Source organism: Entelurus aequoreus, linkage group LG10 (genome assembly GCF_033978785.1).
Source record: "Entelurus aequoreus isolate RoL-2023_Sb linkage group LG10, RoL_Eaeq_v1.1, whole genome shotgun sequence".
NCBI classification, from domain to species: Eukaryota; Metazoa; Chordata; class Actinopteri; order Syngnathiformes; family Syngnathidae; genus Entelurus; species Entelurus aequoreus.
In genome coordinates this window covers 66,747,589-66,763,782 of record NC_084740.1, presented here as the reverse complement: position 1 = coordinate 66,763,782, position 16,194 = coordinate 66,747,589, and positions in this window count along the sequence as shown.

Sequence of the window (16,194 nt, the reverse complement as noted above, 5' to 3'; positions counted from 1 at the left end):
TAACAATCCACATTTTGTATCATTGACATCACTAACAACACGGAAATGCTGCCTCTGTCTGAACAAGGCACAGAGCTCCGCCCCCATGTGCGCTCCTGCGGCAGAAGACACAAAATATTTCAGGTATGCAGAATTTCGCACGACAGCTGTCATATTGTGTTTGCATGTGGCAAAAAGTCATAATTGTTTAATAATAAAATGTAATTTATTTCACAATTAACAGCAAGCTGATAATAATAACTACAACAATTATATGTTGTTTTCAAAGATATCACTGCAAGTATGCATTCATTTTGTAGTCTTTGCCATTAAATAGAATGTGCCAGTCTTGCCTATGGAGTGTTTTTTCCAGGGCCGTGTGATTAAACGATGTTAATATATGTCGCGATAGACACGTATTCGATATCAATAAAAATGCCTTTAATATTTTTTTTTTCTTCATCAGAAGAAACCGGAAGTTGCGATGCAAGGTTGGTTGCATCACATGTACAAAGGCACTCGCTCTCTGGTAACCGAGCAAGCAGGAAGTGATCACTGATCAGTGGGAGGAAGATGCTAACAGCCAATCAGGTAACAGTATCAAATATCAAGGTTGGTTGCGCCATCTTTTTGTCTGGCGGTTGATTCTTTGCATGGAGTGAGAAGAGGAAGTAAAAATGAAGGTGTGGATAAAGGAGGAAAAGTCACCTGGACAGTGTGGCAGTTTTGGGGATTTTTACAAAGGGACCGCGGAGTATAACCGGGTTTCTTAACCTTTTTGACGTCGTGGCCCAATTTTTCCACTACAGAGAAGCCTGGGGCCCACTCAAAATATTAACACTAAACTGTATACGTTTGTGTTTGAGTTTCTTTCGAACATGCATGCATACAAAATAATACATTGAGTTACCTTACTTTTGATTGTAATTGTATTCAATAATTATAGTGCTGAAATATTTAAAAATAAATATAAATTAAATTTAAATAATCAATTCAAAATAAATTGAATAACTAATAATTTAAATATAAATATGATTTCAATTGATGGATTCAATAGTTATAGTGCTGAAATATATACATTAATTAATTAAATAATATAAATAATCCATCCATCCATGTAAAATGTTTCTTAATTAAATTATAAATAAAATTAAAGTGCAAATGAAAATACAGCTTCACAACTTTAGTCATAATGTTTGCGCTTAAGAAACGTCTCTATGAATTTATCTCCAGACTTCTTCTGTCTGTTGGATATTGTCATTTCTGCCACAAATTGTTGAAAAGTGTATTACAACTGAGTACTGCTGCGGACCACAACTGAGAAATGTATATTTTTTTGGCGGCCATTTAAAGGGTGCTCTATGGTTAAGGAACACTGGTCTATAATTTATGCAAAGCACCACTTCCCACCAAGATCGGTAATACCACACCACCTTAATCGTGCTTACACTTTAGAGCACAACCGTAACTTGGCACTAAACCTGCAGAAAATACTTCTTCTCAGGTTTCCCTGTGTTTACATTTTCACAATTTTCACTAATTTTTTATACTTTATTAAGCATTTTTTACATATTCCTTATTTTTGCACCTTCATTTTAAGAGCTTATTGTTAAATGTTCAATGTGATTTTACAATTTTGTTTGCGTTGATTGTTTTTCATGCTTGTGTTTACATTTCCTTTCCTTTCTGCCCTGATAGCTGAGAGCATTTTAATCAGAGTAAGACTACATTCGAAATAAAAATGTTAGCATTTCATATATTTTTTTCGGGTTCTTATGTTCTGTAGGTCATAAAAAATACCAATAATTATCGATATTGACCGTTATGAAACATTAATATTGTGATAGTTTTCAGCCATATCGCCCAGCCCTAATTTATAGTGTAAATATTGTAGTAATTATACACCGTTTGACTGTAACGTGCATCTTAGTTGTAGATTGTATTACCAAATTTAGAAGTGTTGAAATCGCCATGTAAAATCGCTAATGCTAATTGGTAGCAAGTCTATGGCATATCCAATGTAAATTAGCATCGAGCGAGTGCATTTGGTTTTGAGCGCTTTCTATCAGGCATGTAAAATTACAACATTACCCAGAGGCGGTCTGCCACGAATGTGCCTGTTGGTCCGTCAAGTTCTTGGGTTTGCAACTGGATGTGACGTTGTGTGCAACAAAGGTATCGAAATATAGTCCTGTTTAATTTGACGTAAAACAGTGCTTTGTAATGCCGACAAATTTTGGTCGGTGCCTAGAAAAAAATAAATAATTCGGTACCAAGGCGTGTGTGTGTGCACATACCAGTGTGTGTGTGCTCGTGCCGCAGCATGACGACGCAAGGCAACGTCTCACCATCTGCAGACAACACTTGCAGGACTGTAAAGGACACACACTTTTGTTTTACATCTGTCAACTCAATTGTGATCATCAATAAAATAATATTTCAGTAGACAACTGGTGACTAGGGTTGTCCCGATACCAATATTTTGGTACCGGTACCTGTGCCAAAATGTATTTTGATACTTTTCGATACTTTTCTAAATAAAGGGTACCACAAAAAATGTCATTATTGGCTTTATTTTAACAAAAAATCTTAGGGTACATCAAACATATGTTTCTTATTGCAATTTAGTCCTTAAATAAAATGGTGAACATACTAGACAACTTATCTTTTAGTAGTAAGTAAACAAACAAAGACTCCTAATTAGTGCAGTAACATATTGTGTCATTTATCTATTATTTTGTCAACATTATTAGAGACAAACTGTAAAAATGTATTATTAATCTACTTGTTCATTTACTGATAACATCTGCTTATTTTCTGTTTTAAAATGTTCTATCTACACTTCTGTTAAAATGTAATAATCACCTATTCTTTTGTTGTTTGATACTTTACATTAATTTTGGATGATACCACACATTTAGGTATCGATCCGATACCAAGTAGTTAAAGGATCATACATTGGTCATATTCAAAGTCCTCATGTGTCCAGGACGCATTTCCTGAGTTTATAAATATAATATGAATTTTAAAAAAAGGAAAAAAGATTTTTGTGACGCTAAAAAGTATCGATGTAATCATAGTAGTATCGACTAGATACGCTCCTGTTACTTAGTATCATTACAGTGGATGTCAGGTGTAGATCCACCCATGGGAATTTGTTTACATTGTGACGCCGGTTAGCTACGGTGTGTAGTGAAGCATGTTAGCTATTCCTCTTCCTCCAGTGATAATGAGACTTGTAAGAAACATACTTTATTTGTCGCCATGGAGACGAGGATTAGTGATTTAGAAGTTGCTAAAACACTGCAGACTGCGGATAGATGTTAGCTGCTAGCTAAGCTAGCCCATGTCTTAAAGCACCTCTTCCTGAGGCGTTTCAGTGTTATAACTTCAACTTTATCTTTAGTTTTTAGACCAAAAATGCGTCCATTCTCCTTTTTTCTGTCTACACTCTGTATCTGCTTGTAAGTACACCGTGTGTGTGCGCTGCCGAACATGCTCCTCTGCGACGCGCCGTCATGCCCCTTAAAAAAAAGGCGAGGCTGATCGGGGGGGGAGGGACCGGTTACTTTTTAGAGGCGGTATAGTACCGGAATATGATTCATTAGTATTGTGGCACTATATATGTGCAACCCTACTGGTGACCCAAGAAAAATGACCCGTTTTGCTTCCCAAACCAAAGATTGGCCAACCTCAACAAAGCTCACCTCGCTCTTCTGCGTTGGCGCCGCCCGGTGGGCCGCTCCCGGTAATGATCAAACAAGGAAAGTTGAATAATTTCCCCGTCAGGACCGAGAAAGGACGCTACCGACGGCTCGGCCGTTCTGCAAATCTGACAAGCGCGTTATGACTGTCCTGGTGAAGGGAGGTGTTGCGTCATCCTCACCTCTGAGCTCCAGCGGGCAGCAATCCTCGCACCGCGCCGCAGGAAAGCCTGCAGGTCAGCCGGTCGGGTCTGGAAGAAGGCCAGAGAGCTCTGCCTGCCGGGACCTTTATGTCCCTTCGATGCAGCGCAGTACTCCCAGTGGCGGCGGGGGGCGCTCTTGTTGGGGGACCAGCAAAAACAATGACACTTGATGCGAGTACGTTTGGGTTTGAACATGCTGAGCGGTACCGTCCAAAGGGTCCAACAGAACCTCCCAAGGTTTCTTCCGCTGAACCTGTTGTCCTCCAAGCAGCGTGGAACTGTTTTCCCACTGGTGTCGCTTCTACAGCTCACCTGCGCTGTGAGACCGAAGACCACTTCAAAGATACCGCGAGTGAGACGGCTGATACCAAAACCGATCACATATATTAGTGTGCATTTTCAATGTATTTATGGTGAGTGCTATTGACCTTTTTTGAACAATATCAACCACTACTTAAACTACTTCCTGATTCGATTTTTACTACAAACAAAATGTTTGAGCAAAAACACAGAAAAATAGTACACAATAATTCAACCAAGTAAACAAACACTACTCTTACTACTCATTACAATTTTATTTTGCCCTAAAGTTATTCTCTGAATGTGTAAACATGAACAAAAAACAGCAAGAAAAATATTTAGAGAAAACTATGCTGATACTAATTCGGGCTTGATGTGCGATACCACTGATATTCTTTCCGATACCATACCAAGTAAAAATTCAGGCTGGTATCGTCGATACAGATACCTGTACTTTGTGGTTCGAAAAAACGTTTTTTCACCAAGTACCAGCATAATTAATAAAGTATGGCTACTGTAACATTACACACAGTTTTGAACAGTAAACACTGTGTTTGAAATATTTCATTATACATGTATGTATAATGGATGAATGTATGTGTGTGGTGTGTGTGTGTGTGTGGTGTGGTGTGTGTGTGTGTGTGTGTGTGTGTGTGTGTGTGTGTGTGTGTGTGTGGTGTGTGGGTGTGTGTGTGTGTGTGTGTGCGTGCGTGCGTGTGTGTGTGTGTGTGTGTGTGTGTATATACTGTATGTGTGAATATAGTAAGTAAGTACCAATGATTGTCAAACACACACTAGATGTGGCGAAAATTATTCTCTGCATTTAACCCATCACCCTTGATCACCCCCTGGGAGGTGAGGGGAGCAGTGGGCAGCAGCGGTGGCCGCGCCCGGGATATATATATATATATACATATATATGTGTGTGTGTGTGTGTGTGTGTGTGTGTGTGTGTGTGTGTGTGTGTATAAATGTGTATATGTTACATATATATGTGTGTGTGTGTATATAAATGTGTATATGTATATATATATAATATATATATATATACATATATATATATATATATATATATACATATATATATATATATATATATACATATATATACATATATTATATATACATATACATATATATATACACACATATATATATATACATGTACATAATATATACATATATAAGTGTAAATCGGTCCCTTCATGGAGCCCAACAAAGACGTCATGTGATCTCTTACTGCCTCTTTGAACAGGGAAGGAGCAGAGGAAGCAGCAAGGGGCGCCCGCGGAAGTTTGGGACGTTCTGGGCCATCATACGCCGGGACCTCTCGCTGGGTCCGAGTCCTGCCGCCCGTCCTGGTCCCCGCCTTTGCGATCCTCTACGGGAGGCAGACCATGGACTGTGGACTTCACGCATGGACGAAGCCTGAAAAAGTCAATCAGGTGCGCTGTTAGGACCTTTAATGTGTCCTTTACTCACCAACGGGACCTTTGAGCTGGATGTTTAAAATCAATAGGGTTCCTGCTCTGACGTAGCTTATTGAAGAGTGGTTGAATGTTTGCGCGTGATACGACTTTTGACCTCACCCAGCACAGCCATTTTGTCTTGCTTAACATCAATAGGGTCTTGCTAAGAGATTGGTTGCATATTGGCAAAAAGTGTCTGTCTTGTTTAAAATCAACAGGGTTCTCGCTCCCACGTTTTTGGAAGGACTGGGTGATTTTTTTTCGAACTGAGAAGACAAGTTGCGTGGTATCAGGATACGTTTTGACCTCATCTACCAGAGGCATGCGATATTGAGTACTATTTAAAATCAATAGGAGTCTTGCTCTGATGCAGAACAAAAAGACACAATAGTAATATCAGAATTTTTTAAGAGAAGTGAAGAGAAAACGTGTTCCCACCAATGTGGCTGGCGCTACCATGGCTCGTTTAGTCTCTGGCATCATTAAAATCAATAGAGTTTCTTGCTAGAACACATAGCGATGATCCTCTACATGTCACGGGCGCTTGTACACATTGAGAATCCCGGATGCCAGGGAACTCCTTGCGTCAGGTGTCATTTAAAATCAATAGGCTTCTGGCTTTGGCAAAAAAAAAAAATTGATAACGCCAGACGGTTTTAAGAAGACCAATGTGTAAAACTTACCAGAGGTTGAGCGGTATCAAGACAATCTGAAAGTGTTTGCTGTGAACTTAAAACTATCTTGTTGAAAATCAACAGGGCTCTTGCGCGATCAGAATAACAACAACAGAGGTGAAAAGTGGACTTCCAGTGAGTGGACGCAGGCAGCAGGACAGAGAAGGGCCAGGAGGTCTTAGAGGAGGAAGAAGAACTGGGCCTGTGGGGTGGACATCATAACATATTATAGCATGTTGTGGCATGTTATAGTACCGTATTTTTCGGACTATAAGTCGCAGTTTTTGTCATAGTTTGGCCAGGGGTGCGACTTATACTCAGGAGCGACTTATGTGTGAAATGATTAACACATTACCGTAAAATATCAAATAATATTACTTAGCTCATTCACGTAAGAGACTAGACGTATAAGATTTCATGGGATTTAGCGATTAGGAGTGACAGATTGTTTGGTAAACGTATAGCAGGGGTCACCAACCTTTTTGAAACCAAGAGCTACTTCTTGGGTACTGATTAATGCGAAGGGCTACCAGTTTGATACACACTTAAATAAATTGCCCGAAATAGCCCAATCTTCTCAATGTACCTTTAACTCTATGTTATTATTAATAATTAATGATATTTACACTTAATTGAACGGTTTAAAAGAGGAGAAAACACGAAAAAAATGACTATTCAATTTTGAAACATAGTTTATCTTCAATTTCGACTCTTTAAAATTCAAAATTCAACCGAAAAAAAGAAGAGAAAAACTTAAAAAAAAGAATTTATGGAACATCATTAGTCATTTTTCCTGATTAAGATTAATTTTAGAATTTTGATGACATGTTTTAAATAGGTTAAAATCCAATCTACACTTTGTTAGAATATATAACAAATTGGACCAAGCTATATTTCTAACAAAGACAAATCATTATTTCTTCTAGATTTTCCAGAACAAAAATTTTAAAATAAATTCAAAAGACTTTGAAATAAGATTTAAATTTGATTCTACAGATTTTCTAGATTTGCCAGAATAATTTTTTTGAATTTTAATCATAATAAGTTTGAAGAAATATTTCACAAATATTCTTCGTCGACAAAACAGAAGCTAAAATGAAGAATTAAATTACATTTTTTATTTATCATTCTTTACAATAAAAAATAAAAAAAATTTACTTGAACATTGATTTAAATTGTCAGGAAAGAAGAGGAAGGAATTTAAAAGGTAAAAAGGTATGTGTTTAAAAACCCTAAAATCATTTTTAAGGTTGTATTTTTTCTCTAAAATTGTCTTTCTGAAAGTTTTAAGAAGCAAAGTAAAATAATTAATGAATTTATTTAAACAAGTGAAGACCAAGTCTTTAAAATATTTTCTTGGATTTTCAAATTCTATTTGAGTTTTGTCTCTCTTAGAATTAAAAATGTCGGGCAAAGCGAGACCAGCTTGCTAGTGAATAAATACAATTTAAAAAATAGAGGCAGCTCACTGGTAAGTGCTGCTATTTGAGCTATTTTTAGAACAGGCCAGCGGGCTACTCATCTGGTCCTTACGGGCTACCTGGTGCCCGCGGGCACCGCGTTGGTGACCCCTGACGTATAGCATGTTCTATATGTTATAGTTATTTGAATGACTCTTACCATAATATGTTACGTTAACATACCAGGCACGTTCTCAGTTGGTTATTTATGCCTCATATAACGTACACTTATTCAGCCTGTTGTTCACTATTCTTTATTTATTTTAAATTGCCTTTCAAATGTGTGTTGGGTTTTATCAAATACATTTCCCCCAAAAATGCGACTTATACTTGCGACTTATACTCCGGAGCGACTTATAGTCCGAAAAATACGGTATATCGTAGCATATTATATGGCGTGTCATTGCATATCTTAGCATGTCGTAGTATGTAATAGCATATGATAGCATGTTGTTGCATAATATGGTATATCGTATAATATATTAGCATAATATGGCATGCCGTAGCATATGATAGCATATTTTAGCATGTCGTAACATATTATAATATATCGTAGCATATTTTATAGCATGTCATAGCATAGCTTAGCATGTTGTAGCATATTATAGTATATTGTATCATATAGTATATAGCATATTATAGCATGCCATAGCATATTATGGTATATTGTATCTAGAGATGAAGATAAAGATAAATGCTTTAAAATGTGATATCGAAAATTATCAGTATGTTTTTTTTAATTTTTTTTTTAAATCAACATAAACACAAGATACACTTACAATTAGTGCACCAACACAAAAAACCTCCCTCCCCCATTTACGCTCATTCACACAAAAGGGTTGTTTATTTCTGTTATTAATATTCTGGTTCCTACATTATATATCAATATATATCAATACAGTCTGCAAGGGATACAGTCCGTAAGCACACATGATTGTGCGTGCTGCTGCTCCACTAATAGTACTAACCTTTAACAGTTAATTTGACTCATTTTCATTAATTACTAGTTTCTATGTAACTGTTTTTATATTGTTTTACTTTCTTTTTTATTCAAGAAATGTTGCGAAGTTGGTAGAGTGGCCGTGCCAGCAATCGGAGGGTTGCTGGTTACTGGGGTTCAATCCCCACCTTCTACCATCCTAGTCACGACCGTTGTGTCCTTGGGCAAGACACTTCACCCTTGCTCCTGATGGGTGCTGGTAGCGCCTTGCATGGCAGCTCCCTCCATCAGTGTGTGAATGGGTGAATGTGGAAATACTATCAAAGCGCTTTGAGTACCTTGAAGGTAGAAAAGCGCTATACAAGTATAAACCCATTTATCATTTATCATTTATATTTATTTATCTTTTTTTTTTTTTATTATTTAAAAAAAAAAGGACCTTATCTTCACCATACCTGGTTGTCCAAATTAGGCATACTAATGTGTCTAATCGGTTGATATCGGTATCCGTAATTAAGATTTGGACAATATCGGGATATCGGCAGAAAACCATTATCGGACATCCCTAATTGTATCATATAGTAGCATATTATAGTATATTGTATCATTTAGTAGCACATTACAGCATGCCGTAGCATATTATGGTATATTGCATTATATAGTAGCATATTATAGCATGCCGTAGCATATGATAGCATGTCGTAGCATATTATAGTATATCGTAGCATATTATATAGCATGTCATAGCATATCTTAGCATGTCGTAGCATTTATAGCATGCCTTAGCATATTATAGTATATTGTATCATATAGTAGCATAGTATAGCATGCCGTAGCATATTTTAGCATTTCGTAGCATATGAGCATGTCGTAGCATATTATCGCATGTTGCATAATATTGTATATCGTATCATATAGTAGCATTTTATGGCATGCCGTAGCATATGATAGCATATCTTAGCATGTCGTAGCATATTATAGTATATCGTAGCATATTATATAGCATGTCATAGCATATCTTAGCATGCCGTAGCATATTATAGTATATTGTATCATATAGTAGCGTATTATAGCATGCTGTAGCATATCATAGCATGTCGTAACATATTATATATAGCATGTCGTATTATATGATAGCACATAATAGCATTTTGTAGCGTATCATGGTATTTTGCAGCATATCATAGCATGTCGTATCATATGATAGCATATCAAAGCATTTTGTAGCATATTATAGAGTATCGTATAATATAATGGCATATTATATATAGTATGCCGTAGCAAATCTTAGCATATCGTAGCATATCATAGCATGCCGTAGCATATAATATAGCACATAATAGCATTTCGTAGCATAACATAGCATCTTGTAGCATATTATTACATATCAAAGCATGCCGTAGTATATTAAAGTATATTACAATATTTTGTAGCGTATCATAGCATGTCGTAGCATATCATAACATACCGTATCATATCATAGCATTTCGTAGCATAGCATATGGAAGCATGCCATAGCATATCAAAGTATATTATAGTATTTTGTAGCATGTCGTAGCATACAACTGCATGCTGTATGATATAATATCATATCACAGCATTTCGCATCAAAATAGCATATTATAGCATGGTGTAGCATATTTTAGTGTATGATAGCCTGTCGTAGAATATTGTAGCGTGTCACATTATATAATAGCATATTATAGCATGGTTTAGCCTATCAAAGCATGTCGTAGCATATAATAACACATCATAGCATTTTGTAGCATATCATCCATCTTATTTTCTATAAGCATATCATCTATCCATCCATCCATTTTCTACCGTTTGTCCCTTTTGGGGTTGCGGGGGCTGCTGGAGCCTATCTCAGCTGCATAACATCGTAAAATATTAAAGCATGTCGTAGCATATTATAGCGTACCATAGGATATCATACTATATAATAAATAGCATTTTATGGCATATATCATAAATCAAGTCATATATCATATCCATCCATCCGAACATTTTCCCTTTTTTGGGGTCGCGGGGGGTCATATATGTCATATATAATTTCATATATCATATATATATTTATATATCATATCGTATATCATATATATACTGTATATATATATATCATATCATATATCATCATATATCATATCATATCATCAAGGCAAAGTTTTTGCCGCATTACTGAAGCGCACGCTCATCTATCTTACGGTCTTCAATGGGGGAAGTTTGCCGGTGTTCTCCTGGACCTTCAGGGCTATGGAGATGATTCCTCTGGCAGGATTCAGGACTCTCTTCAGGAGTCACTGTCACATGGCCCATGGTCCATGATGGCGGACTACTAGTAACCCTGGGTATCTGAAGGAGCACATCCAGACGGACCCTCCTGTTGTTCTCCTTCTGATTCTGACCTGCAGAGGAACTCTTATTTTGAAGCTTTGTGAAAGTGATTTATTTTTTGCTGATTTACCTTCAGGTGGATTCTCCTGGTCCAGATGGGCAGGGACTCCCTGAGGGTCCGTGTCACTCAGGAACTCTGGACTGTGCTGAAGTTTAATGTGAGGGTGACAATGGCGGCCAAGTGGAGGTAAGATGGGCGGGGCAAGTCGGGCAGTCGTCGACTAGAAGGGAAGCACAAATCCAATAGCATAAAAAAATAGCTCCGATAATGACAACAAAAACATACGTTTTTGTTTTTTTTGTAAACAAATATGGCGTTGCGTGTGTGGGACATTTCATGAGGTATTTGCACCAAATTTGCAACAATTCCACCAGACAGAAAGAGAAAAAAACCATCACGCTTCAACACATCACTGTCATTTAAAAGCCATTAAAGACGTCATTAGACCATGCAGGTGTACCTACCAATGTGCTACCACACACTGACCGCTCCGTCACCTGACCCAAAATGTCCGCGGTCCGCTCTCCCAGCGTCGCCGCGCGTCGGTCCACTTCCTGAGCGTTCCCCCTCTTCCTGTGAGCCGGCAGCGGCCCAGGCGGGCTCGCCAGCGTCACCAAGTCCTGCGCACAGAGCTTTAGAGTAGTCCGAGTGAAGGCGAAGTGGGATGACTTTTACCCGGGAGTAGAGGACAAGGGCCCCCCTGCGAGTGCTGTAGGTCTTTGGGATGCTTGACTCCTCGCTCCTTAGAAAACTGCCGCTGGCGGTCAGACGCAGCAAAGCATCCTGGGACTTCCAGATGTAGTAATCCTGCAGCAGTAGTAATCCTATTGTTACACCTTCATAACTTTATTGTTGTTGTAGGAATTAAATTAAAGGCCTACTGAAACCCACTACTACCGACCACGCAGTCTGATAGTTTATATATCAATGATGAAATCTTAACATTGCAACACATGCCAATACGGCCGGGTTAACTTATAAAGTGCAATTTTAAATTTCCAGCTAAACTTCCGGTTGAAAACGTCTATGTATGATGACGTATGCGTATAGTTAAACGGAAGTATTCGGACACCATTGAATCCAATACAAAAAAGCTCTGTTTTCATCTCAAAATTCCACAGTATTCTGGACATCTGTGTTGGTGAATCTTTTGCAATTTGTTTAATGAACAATGAAGACTGCAAAGAAGAAAGTTGTAGGTGGGATCGGTGTATTAGCGGCTGGCTGCAGCAACACAACCAGGAGGACTTTGACTTGGATAGCAGATGCGCTATCCGACGCTAGCCGCCGACCGCACGGATGATCGGGTGAAGTCCTTCGTGGCTCCGTCGATCACTAGAACGCAGGTGAGCACGGGTGTTGATGAGCAGATGAGGGCTGGCTGGCGTAGGTGGAGCGCTAATGTTTTTATCATAGCTCTGTGAGGTCCCGTTGCTAAGTTAGCTTCAATGGCGTCGTTAGCAACAGCATTGTTAAGCTTCGCCAAGCTGGAAAGCATTAACCGTGTATTTACAGGTCCACGGTTTAATAGTATTGTTGATCTTCTGTCTATCCTTCCAGTCAGGGGTTTATTTCTTTTGTTTCTATCTGCATTTAAGCACGATGCTATCACGTTAGCTCCGTAGCTAAAGAGCTTCGCCGATGTATTGTCGTGGAGATAAAAGTCACTGTGAATGTCCATTTCGCGTTCTCGACTCTCATTTTCAAGAGGATATAGTATCCGAGGTGGTTTAAAATACAAATCCGTGATCCACAATAGAAAAAGGAGAGAGTGTGCAATCCAATGAACCAGCTTGTACCTAAGTTACGGTCAGAGCGAAAAAAGATACGTCTTGCACTGCACTCTAGTCCTTCACTCTCATGTTCCTCATCCACAAATCTTTCATCCTCCCTCAAATTAATGGGGTAATCGTTGCTTTCTCGGTCCGAATCGCTCTCGCTGCTGGTGTAAACAATGGGGAAATGTGAGGAGCCTTTCAACCTGTGACGTCACGCTACTTCCGGTACAGGCAAGGCTTTTTTTATCAGCGACCAAAAGTTGCGAACTTTATCGTCGATGTTCTCTACTAAATCCTTTCAGCAAAAATATGGCAATATCGCGAAATGATCAAGTATGACACATAGAATGGATCTGCTATCCCCGTTTAAATAAAACAATTTCATTTCAGTAGGCCTTTAAACAACCTTTAGAATGACTTAATTATCAATATTATTTCACTCTTTCTCATTATTTATTATTCTATTACTCTTTGAGGTGTATTATTTTTTGAAGAGGCTTTGGATATTTCTTATTGCCGAGAGCTCAAACCACTCGTAAACGTTTTTGTGTGTCTGTATGCGGAGTAAAACTATGGAACAAACTGGACTTACAACACAAGCAATGCCAAACTATTAATCGATTTAAACTATTATACAAACATGGGGTCTGGTTCAAATATAGAGATGAGGGTCTTTAATTTGACCTGCTGCTATACTCTGTCTCAAAGTGTTAACATGTGCTCAATATTTCCTTACCATTATTGCTATGTTGTCTATTACCATTGTTGGTATATTCATTATTCCTACATTGTTGATACAAATTATTGTTACAGTGTAATAATTATTGTTACCTGTGGTAATGCCACTATGATACAACATCTGTATTATAATCCTTGAACAAAGTGAGAGTGAAACTCATGTGAATAATCACTGAATGGAGAACTGGGGGTGGGATTAAATAAGTTATCTTCTTCCCACTCCCTTTCAGGCAAAACTGGACAATAATGCACTATATTAATTTATATTATTATGTTTTGTCAACTTGTACTTCTTTATGTCATTGCCTGAAATAAATAAATAAATGAAAATGAAAGAAGGGGTCAAATTAGATATAAACTTTGCTTCTTACTCCTTTTCAGATGTGTTGAACATTGTCAATGTAACCACATGCTGTTCCTTAATGTAACAAATAAATCATAACTATAACCTAAGATCACCAAAAAAAAAAAGCTTTCCTCTTCTTGTCTGATAAAAAAAAATGCTGCATAGAGCAGTGGTTCTCAAACTTATTTCACCAAGGACCACCTCTGAAAAAACTTTCCAAGTACCACTTTAATGACCAGCAGGCCTGGCCCTAACCAATCTGGCGCCCTAGGCAAGATTTTAGGTGGCGCCCCCCCCCCCCCCCCCCCCCCACATCGGCAGTGAAGTGTATATACTCACAAGAAACCGAATAGCTTTGTCTTTGACCTTTTTTTTTTACTTAAAGAAAGCAAATTAACATATTATTTGAGAATGTTATGTTATGATTATCTTCAACCGAATCACAGCAGTGCTCAAATTAAAAAACAGCATTCCCTCTCATGTGATATTGCTTAATTAACATTAATGATGTGCACTTTAACAACCAGGCTTACAACTATACCTAATATATAAAGGGGTGGAAAAGTGACTATTACCTGCAGGGCAAACATTAGCTAACCAGAAGGCAATAACAATGTAAACAAAAAACACCTGCTTAAAAGATCTAATACAAATGTCCCTGAGGAATGTAAGGTGGGAGTACTGTAATTACCTAACGTTACATTATTATTTTCCATAACAATTTAGCCCCCTCCACAATATTAACCCGACGTTAAAACAGAACTAGCTATTTATTGATTAGCAATTGCCGAATCATGTAACATTAGCTTAATGCTAAAAACCTAGGTTACTATCACATTCTGTAACAGACAAATAATTTAATGTAGGCTAACGTTACCTACCTGCTACCTCTGTCTTTTTCTCGTTTCTCCTCTTCTTTTCTCTTTTTTCTTCCCTGGGCACCTGACCGTTTTGGCCGTTTTGACATCTTGTGTTGATTTTTTGATGTGGTAAGAGTCATGATACGGGAAGGGAGGGGGCGCACCGTGTGGGGGATGGGGGGGGGGGGGGTGCGTAATGTTATAACAAATAATATTTCTATTAAATAGGCTTTACTTTGCATTTTAATTAACGTGGGATTATTTTTTGTATTTAGAAATAATAGTACCAACTTTTTTTTTTTTTTTTTCTCCAACATTTGTGGCACTGGCTTGGCGCCCCCTGATGGACGGCGCCCTTAGCATTTGCCTATACGGCCTATGCCACGGGCCGGCCCTGATGACCAGCGTTAAAGTACAGTAGCGTAGTAGGCCTAAGTATTAACTAAAAACAAGGCAGAGGTTTTATTTAACAAGTGTATTCAATATTTTTGGGCCACTGTAACAGTACACACAGTTTGAACAGTAACACTGTGTTTGAATATGTAATCAAGTGATTCTTTTGCGTGTGTTGGTTTCATTTATTTATTTTTTTGCACCATGACTATGGAGGGTTGTTTGCATTGGGTCATATAACTAAATGCAGCGGGCCGTGGCTTGGAAACCCCTGGGTAAATGAAGTAAAAATATTTCAGTACTACAGTAGTATTGGCCACTACATGAGAGCAAACCAATCAGAGCACACTGCTCACTGATTGGCTCAGCCTCAGGCAGCATGACTATGTTGGATTAAGAGAGTAAAGATGTTACTTCATGTCTACACTGCTCTAAATCATGTTAAAAAATACTTATTTAGAACAGTTTTTATGCTCTAACTTTAAAAATGATCCACTTACAATCTACTTAGTGAAGATGTATTCACCGCGGTGCGGCCCGAAACCAATTAACAACAAAGGATTAGTGTATTCTCATGGAAGGTTGATACTTATTTCCCCCAAAAAAAGTTGCTCATGTTTTTTTTTTCTTGAAAGATTACAACGTAATCATTATCAAACTGCAAGTGACCTTTTTTCTAAAAACAAAAAACAAAAATAGTCTTAATTTTTAGCACCTTTGTCTTTGAACACGAACGATCGTCATTTTAAACAATGAATTGTTATTAACTATTTCTAATCGGTGTGTCCTGAAAATGTCAGCTCACACTTTTATTGTGTGAATGCTCCAAACATTCACACACATGGTTTTCCACACCAACATTCATCTATTTATTCTTCTTCTTCTTATTCTCCAGATTTTGGCGCGCTCTACCTTCCACATTTTTCATCCGATCCAAACCGTTCCAACTTCAAAC